Genomic DNA, 7,564 nt, shown 5'->3' with positions numbered 1-7,564 from the left:
TGTTTTCACCGTGGCTCTAAAGGCAGATAAATGTGTCTCGTGGAATCTAATTTCAGGTTGGAGGTTAGCTTCAGTAGTTTCCCTTCCTTCACAGACTGATGGGGCTGATTGACATGCTAAGTGGACAGTTAATCAAGTCCACAGAGAAACATTCAGAGTCAGGATGTTATAGCCTCCATCTCCTGTGTCTGTGAGGGTCTGGGTGTAACCTTAGACAGACACCTGCTGTTCTCAGACTGGGGACAGAGAGGCAGTTAATTCTCTCTGTAAAATCTCCAATTTAACTAGAGATTAATGGGTAATTGGACTGTTACCAATGATGGGTTGGTTGGTAGTACAAATTACTACTGGGAAGAACACAATTTATTACGTCCTAACATTAAGATTGTTCTTTTCTTTCTTGTAGGGTTAAGAATAGTTATGTTTTGTCGTTCAGAACGTCTCTGTTCTGTAAGTTTTGAGAGTAGTGAGTAAAACTCCTCCCGCTGTATTTACTGTACAACCATATAGGAACCACACAATGAAGGGGATCAGGACCAGGCAATAACAGCACTTGTAAATAAATTGTATTTAAGAGAAATATACAAATAAATTAAGTGCTAATATGAGGAGGGGAAGAGACTGCGGGGGTGGAGCAGCCGAACTGATTTCTTTTGATAAGCCACATCTCTCTACTCACTAGAGACATCAATTCCATTTGAGACACAACTCACTGGATGAGCTCTTCAGCATTTCTACTGTTGGCTGCATTTTCAATTTCTCCTCTATTTAAGCGGTAGAAAAAAACTGAAGATCTGGTTTTTCTATCATTAACATCTGAGTTAGCTTCTGCAATCAATATTGCCGACAAAAGGTAAGAAATCGTATTTAAACATCATATATGCTTATACAGGCCAACAACACTACTACCAACTTAATAATTAGTTTATGTGGGTTAATGGTGATGAAGGCCAATCTAAAATCCAAACAAAGCAACGAGCAGAAATATGGTCCTTCCAAGTGCTGGGGTGTCAAGTGGAGAGCAAGGTTAACAGCATCCTCACAGACCTGATGGCCCGAGAGGCAGACTGGTAAGGATCCAACAGGGGAGATGGGCACAGCTGGATATAGCTGTTGGTCTGGTCTGTAGCCATTAGGGCACGATTTTTTTCAAGATTCGGGACCAGGAATTAGAATGGACACTCTGAAACTGTGAAGTATCATCAAATCTGGTGTACACAGGAGCCAGGTGGTCTGCACAGTGACATATTGTCTAGAGCCCTTCAATCAAGTTTCTCAAAGAGTGCATCAAACTGATTAAGTTTACATGGCAGGGTGTAGCCTTTGACCAGTTTTTTGTTTCATAGTTGGTCATTTTTTTCTTTTACTCCAGTCTGATTTCTGCTTGTTTTCATCCAATTGCTCTTCCAGCTTTGTAATGTGGCTTCTCTTTGTTTTCTTTACTGCTGAGCACAGTTCACACTTGTCACAGATATATTCAGTTCAGTCAACCATGATAAAAGACCTGTTTTCTTTATGGCACAGGTCTTGCAATTCTTGCAACCATGGAATCTTATTGCCATATATCTTAACTGTTTTGTGGGTATACATACATCTTCACAGAAGCTTATGGAAGATAAAATAGTGTCAGTACTGTATATAATAATAGTAAATACTTAATAATAATTGCTTACACTTATATAGCGCCTCTCTGGATACTCCATTCAAAGCGCTTTACAAGTAATGGGGACTCCCCTCCACCACCACCAATGTGCAACATCCACCTGGATGATACAACAGCAGCCATAGTGCGACAGAACACTCACCAAACATCAGCTATCAGTGGGGAGGAGAGCAGAGTAATAAAGCCAATTCATATATGGGGATTATTAGGAGCCCATGATTGGTAAAGGCCAAAGGGAAATTTAGCCAGGATGCTGGGGTAACACCACAGAGAGTCAGGACCTCAGTTTACATCTTGTCCAAAATGACAGCACATTTTTACAGTAGTTTCTCTGTCACTGTACAGGGGCATTAAGACCCACACTGACTGCAGGGTGAGCACTCCCTGCTGGCCCCACTAACACCTCTTCCAGCAGCCTTACATTACGTTCTTTCCTTTTTCCCCAAGAGACCTCCCATCCAGGTACTGACCTGATTCACACCTGTTTAGCTTCAGTGGGTTGCCAGTTGTGAGTTGCAGGGTGGTATGGTTGCTGGATTTAGCTGAGAGCCTAAGGTAGTTGTTTTAGAAAATTCATTTTGACTAACCCTGATATTAATCATGTTGATTTATTTCTTTATATATCTTTTGAAAAGGAAAATTCCTCAGTCCTTTACATCTGAAGACATCTGGGGACAGATCTCAAACGACTTCAATTGGAACATCCACCAAGTAAGAGTTCATTGTTGTTTTACAAAGTCATGTTTTATTTCAGAATTATGTACCTATCTGATAAAATGTCATCAACATTGTCGATGACATCCCCCCCCCCCCCCAGGGAAGCAAACCTAACACTAACCATTTGGCCAAAGTCTGTGAACTTTTGTGCACAGGCGTTCAAAACTGGTGTATGCCTTTATTGCGCGTGGAGTTTCTGAACGGGTTTGATCTTTATTGCGGGCCTCTGAACTGGTTTTGTGACTTTTTTTGATTTAAAGGGAATAGGAGGGACGTAGATGATATATGTATGTTTTTACGCGTTTTCCTTGTTTGTGAACATACACATATGCACAAAACTAACATTAACATTGTTATAAGATATAACAATGTGTATGTGTGTGTGTATGTGTGTAAAAGACCGCAGTGCGTAACAGTGAGTTTTGATAAAGTAAATGATGGTGCGAGTGTGTTTAGCCAGCCAGACTGGCTAGAGACTTAACTAAAGAGACTTGACTAAAGCAAATGATGAAAAGCAACTTAAGAGACTGGAAAATATAAGAGTGTCTGAAACATATAAGTACAGTACAGATGGACCTAAATGAGTTAGATAGTTTTTGTATTAATACAATTAGTTGAAATAAAGTTGGATTTATTTGAATGACTTGAAACCAGACATGCTGAAATGCTGTGGGTTTAGAATCATGACTAGTGGATAACAGTGAGATTTGCAGAACTGAATAATCTCCAATAAACGGAACAACTTTATATAGAACAATGTATCATGTGACTTCAACTGACCTCTGTGATCATTCAGTCGATGATATTCAGACTGCTTCCCCTGACGAGGAAACCCACAAGTCTGAGCTGTTTTTGGTTTTACAGTTTCTAGCTAAAAAGGGACATAAAGCAGTTATGATAAGGCCCCTGTGTTTCTAGAATTGTGTAATTTTAACAGGGTCTGGTGCAATGTTTTTATGGGGAAGAGCACAACTTTTAACAGATCTGCTTAAGGGGGGAGTGCAGAACAAGATTGCCTTGGTTCCAGCAGCAAAAGCCTCCTTTAATAATTTGAACATGCTCTTTTACAGGTGCTGAGACTGGATCTTCCATTCCTTTGTATGTAAGTGTGGAAAATGGGTTCTGGGCAGCTGTGCTGACGCAGGGGCATGGAGGTAGGCACCGCCCGGTGGGATACTATTTGGGACCATTAGATGCTGTAGCCAAAGGGTGGGGGACTGTGAAGATTTAAGAAGATGTAATACTGTTTACTGATGGGTCCTCTCTGGCGCATGAGGGAAAACAGAGAACAGACTGGGCTGTTACGACAGAATTCGATGTGCTAATGACAGGAAAAATGCAAGCCAGTAGCGCAGCAAGCCAGTTTAGAGCACTGATTGAAGATTGTAAATATGCTAAAGTAAAAAAACGTTAAAAAGTTATATGTATATACTGTATGTATTTGACGTAGGTATGCCACAATTCTGGATTGCTGTGGAGGAATAGGGTTCCCTCACCACGGCAGGGACTCCAGTTAAGAATGCTGGGTTTGTCTCTTAATTTTTGTAGAAGCTTTGCAGTTGCCGATTGAAGTAGCTGGGGTTAAGTGCAAATGACAAAATAAAGAAATAATTCCAGGAACTATGAATTAAGGGAACAACTGTGCAGATGCACATGCCAGGCAAGCAGCTCTGAGAGACCTCTGTGAAACCTCTGTTGGTGAAAAAGGGTCAGCTACAGGACATTCAGGCTGAGGCTTCTAATGCAGAGAAATGGACATGGTTAGAAAAGAATGTGGGGCTGCATGATGATGGGATGTGGTGCTGCCAGCACACCGGATGCCCCACATGCCCTCACATCCTAAGGCCCTTTGTAGCTCGACAAGTGCGTCGGTTGTCCCAAAACTGCGTGGGGACTGGGTTTAAAGCAGTAGCCACAGATGTGGTATCTCGATGTGATGCTTGGCAAAAGAACTCAGGTACGGGTGCGATGGCTCAGAAGGCCAGCCCCTGAGGGACCTGTCATGCACTGGCGAATTGACTATTGTAGCTTGCCGATATGTAAAGGAAACACTGGACTCTTAACGATGGTGAATCTGTTCTCCTGGTGTGCTGAGACCACTACCTCTGTAACTCACAAACATTTGATGACGCGGATAATCCTGTGGTGCGAACTGCCCTGCCACTTGGATACTGATCTAGGGGCATACTACACTGGGAAGGTGTGTCAGGCTGTAATCGCCTCACTGGGGGTGGGGTGGAATTAACATTGCCCCCATCACCCACAGTCTGCGGGGATGGTGGAACTAATGGAACTCTGAAAGACCGACCGATGAAATATCAACTGAAGGAACACCGTGGGTAGATGCTCTACCTGCGGCCCTGTGCAGTCCATGGGCTGGATCAAACGGAACTGTGAGACTGAGCCCATTTGAGATCATCACGGGTGAAGAATGAAGAGATAAGAGAGATGCCCAGGAAGTGGGATAATAATATAATTTTCATGTTTTTGTATGTTTTTTAACAACTATGCAGTTTAGTGGCTTGACGTAGGTTTTGTGCTCAAAAATGTATTCAAAGATGCTGCCTGTCCTAGGTCAGTAAGATAAGGGGCATGTATTTGGTAAGCTGGCTGTACGCCTAGAATATGAAAAGAACTAACTGTTGTCTAGTCTGCAACTTAGATATAATTAATTGGCAGGTGTTGCTGTTTTATTATTTGTTTAGAATATGTCATAGTAACTCTTTGTGTTTTAAGGTATAAAGGACCATCTTCAGCTACTTGTTTTTTAAGTCTGGTGGTCGCAAGCCGGACTTCCATATACATATGAATAAAGGGACTTCTGCTTCACAGACACCTGAACTTTGTCATTTGTTTGACACTTCAATTTGGCAATGCGAGCAGGGTACTCCCAGCTGAGGGAACTCTGACAGAGAGGTGGAGAAGAAAAGCTAGGCGGCCGCTTCTAAAAAGAGGTAAGGACTTTGTGTTTGTAGATGCCTGATGTGAAGGTGGGGTAAAAAAAAGGAGAGGGATTGCTGAAGGAATAGCGTGTTGCCCTGCCTGTGCGGAAAAATCCAGGTGTTGTATCCTGGTCGGGTGTTGTATCCCGATATGCGGAAATCCAGGTGTTGTATCCTGGTCGGTTGTTGTATCCCAATACGCGGAAAAATCCAGGTGTTGTATCTTGGTCGTGTGTTGTATCCCGGACTTGGAACCTGGTCCATGTTCCCGAATTGTGATAGTTCATCAGTTTGTCTCGACTGGGGAATTTCGCGGGGCGCGTGGGAGATGAGAGAATGGTCTGGTGTGAAGAAAAATTAGTGTCTGACTGGGTGTCAGAAAAAAAGCAATTAGATTAATGCAAAGTGAAACTTAAAAAAGAAATATGGACTGTCAGATGGAATCTAGTCTGAACAGGAATGTAGAAAAGTGTATGAACAATGTGCTAAACATAAACAGAGAAGGGTTTATTTTAGAGGAATATTTGAGAATTAAACAGAATATCATAGAGAAAACGGAATGGGATGAGATGCAAAAACCCCTGACAGAGAAAGCTTAAAGCAATGGCTGAATGTAACGAAGTTATATATCTAGAAAAAGAAAAAGCAAAAGAAGTAATAGAATGCCTTAAGAGAGAATCTGGGAGAAGGGTGGGAATTAGTGTGGAGATTTTTGAAAGAGCATTACCCACTGAAAACTGATTGGAGAAAAGTAACAGCATGTCAGCAAAAGGAAGTGAGGATGTTTCAGATTTTACAGAAAGGTTTATAACTTTATGTATAGTATACTCGGGGTTAGCCGATGAAAAGGAAGTGAATGAAGATACTTCCACAGGAATAAAACAAATTTACTTGAGTGGGTTAAAACCTGATGTTGCCAAGAATGTACAACTATGCTTTCCTGATATTCCGGAGAGCTGAGACAGATTTGACTTTATAACTCGCGAAGCATGTATGCAGAAAGGAGGTAAAAGGAGTCGCCAGTTTGTCGCAATTATACCTATTATTATTATTATTATTATTATTATTATTATTATTATTATTATTATTATAATACCAATGTAATATTATAACAAGATATAAGACCCCTTCAAGAAAATAATGAGGACTTGGATAAATCTCCTGATTGGGCATATCCAGATGGGGGGTGAGTTAACTAGCCCTGGGGGAAAGGGGGGCAATACCCCAAAGACAAAGCTACTATTAAGCTGGTGTGCAGTTACTAAAAAAAGGCTGTTTTTTGGAGAAATTGTAAGAAAGAGGCTTGATTTCACAATTAAAGAACATGTCAGAAGCTGAAACGAGAGCCGTGCATGAAATAATAGATTTAATCTAGTAAGCCCCTTTGTAGCCTTCCTAAATTTATCTCAGGAATTAAATAAAAGTGAAATAATCTTACAGTGTGCAGTAACTGGGGGACACCCCAGACCTATTGGGCTAGGATGCCCTGCAGCATTTATAAAGAATTCCTGTATGAAATAGCATTTATGTGAACTACCTCAATAGAGCTACAGTATGTGATATTGTGATTGTTTTACCTAATGAGGGAATCCATAAGGCCAGGCTACTCCAAGTATTAGGTCTTCGGATGGAAAAAAGGGTATAAATCCAACTACATGATAAAGCCAGGGTGAATTCCTTCTCAGAACGAGCTCGCCTGGTGACGAACTGGCTAAAGGGAGGTAGTGCAGTCTAAAGACAAAATTGCCTTGACTCCTGCAGCAGAAACCGGTTTTTAATGTTTTGAAACAAGCTTTCTTGCAGGCACTGGCTCTGGACTGGATTCCCTCAGACAGATCATCTGTATGTAATCTGTATGTAAGTGAAAGAAATGGGCTGTGAGCTGCTGTGCTGGCGCAGGAGCATGGAGGTAGGCATTGTCTGGTGGGTTATTATTCAGGACCCCTCGATGTAGTGGCCAAGGGGCCGTGTTTATGTGTTGTGCAGGCTACCTAAATGGAAAATTGTATCGATCTGTATAGACTGTATATATACATTTGGTGTATGCCACAATTTTGGATGGCGGTGGAGGAATAGGGACTTCCTCAACATGGCAGGGACTCCAGTTAAGAATGCTGGGTTTGTATCTGCACTATTAGAAGCTTTGCAGCTACTGGCTGAAGTACCTGTGGTAAAGTGTAAATCACATAATAATGAAATGTTTCCAGTAACTCGAGGGAACAACTTTTCAGATGCAGCTGTC

General features: G+C 41.6%; 1 long non-coding RNA gene across 1 annotated transcript; it reads left to right on the top strand.

Moving 5' to 3' along the window:
* The first annotated feature begins 3,208 nt into the window (after positions 1-3,208).
* LOC148641343 (uncharacterized) lies at positions 3,209-5,213 on the top strand. The gene is made up of 2 exons (XR_015929851.1): positions 3,209-3,534; positions 4,647-5,213. It is a non-coding gene; the product is annotated as an uncharacterized LOC148641343 (long non-coding RNA).
* Positions 5,214-7,564: the final 2,351 nt, after the last annotated feature.

Source organism: Lepisosteus platostomus, chromosome 24 (assembly GCF_059453375.1).
Source record: "Lepisosteus platostomus isolate fLepPlt1 chromosome 24, fLepPlt1.hap1, whole genome shotgun sequence".
NCBI classification, from domain to species: domain Eukaryota; kingdom Metazoa; phylum Chordata; class Actinopteri; order Semionotiformes; family Lepisosteidae; genus Lepisosteus; species Lepisosteus platostomus.
Note: the sequence above shows the minus strand (reverse complement) of the source record. Positions and strands in the feature narration are given on the sequence as shown.